Below are 1,100 nucleotides of genomic sequence, written 5' to 3' on the forward strand. Positions count from 1 at the left end.
CACAGCCATGCCCAAGTCAGCGGTGCCAGCAGACCAGGCGGCAGGAAGTTGGAAGGTTGGGTCTGAGCCAGGTGAGCAGTGCCTGCCCCAGTGTGGAAATCTCGAACATGGGCTCAGCTAGAACATTCTTAGGATCACTTTGAGGAGGGGAAAAGGATGAGGAGGGAGGAAGAGATGGGTGTGGTGGAGGATGAGGAGGAGACCTCTGGGGTTGGTGAGGCTGCCAGGAGCCCCAGTGGTGCTGATGCAGGAGGGAGGGAAGGAGGGAGGGAAGGGAATCTTCTTCCTGACCACCAGGGTCCCCGACACCACCCGAGATCTGGGTGCTCTGGCCAAGAAAGCCCCCAGTGCAGCGATATGCTGGTGGGATCCAACCTGTGTTACCCATCCGTGCTTTCTAGAAAAAGACGATTCCCAAGTGGAATCCTCCTTTCTGCTCTTCTCCCAGGAGCCAGCCAGGGAGCCAGGGGCCTGGGCAATGGACAAATCTGGAAAGGGTGTCAGGGGTCACACCGGCCCAATGAGTCAGGATCCAGTGGCCCATCAGGTTTGTGGAGCCATTTCTGGACCAGTGATGCTTCCCTTTTACAGAGAATTCCTAAGCTGGCAGGGTGATGCTGCACCCAGAGTCAGGGGAGGGCTGGCAGGCCCTGGGGTCAGGCGTCTGCTCTCACTGAAGTTAAGACTTCCTTGTCCTGGAGGGAGCTGGGGGGGCCTGAGCCACTTCCTGGGGAGAGGTCAGTGGCCCTTAAGACTCTGGTGGCAGGAGGGCAGCCAATCCTTCCATCACAGGCCGGCTCCTCCCCAAGTGGGGAGCAGAGCTTCTGATGTTCCCACCTCCCCCGGGGCCATGAGGAGGGCAGCAGGGCCCCCGAGGAGGTGAGAGCAACTTGAAGGTAAAATCATGGAGGCAGCAGCCTCGGGCTCAGAGTGGAGACTTCAGGTACAATTCCCGTTTTCCACGGCCTGGGTGACAGCCCAGCACAGCCAAATCCTGTCCCCGACAGGGAGCTGGATCAGTCCCAGATGCAAAGCCCTAGCTCCTTCAGTGGCAGGCACCACGGGGGAGCTTTGGGGCTGTGCCACCTCGCTGCCGCCTG

The sequence above is a fragment of the Eubalaena glacialis genome, chromosome 19 (assembly GCF_028564815.1).
Source record: "Eubalaena glacialis isolate mEubGla1 chromosome 19, mEubGla1.1.hap2.+ XY, whole genome shotgun sequence".
NCBI lineage: Eukaryota > Metazoa > Chordata > Mammalia > Artiodactyla > Balaenidae > Eubalaena > Eubalaena glacialis.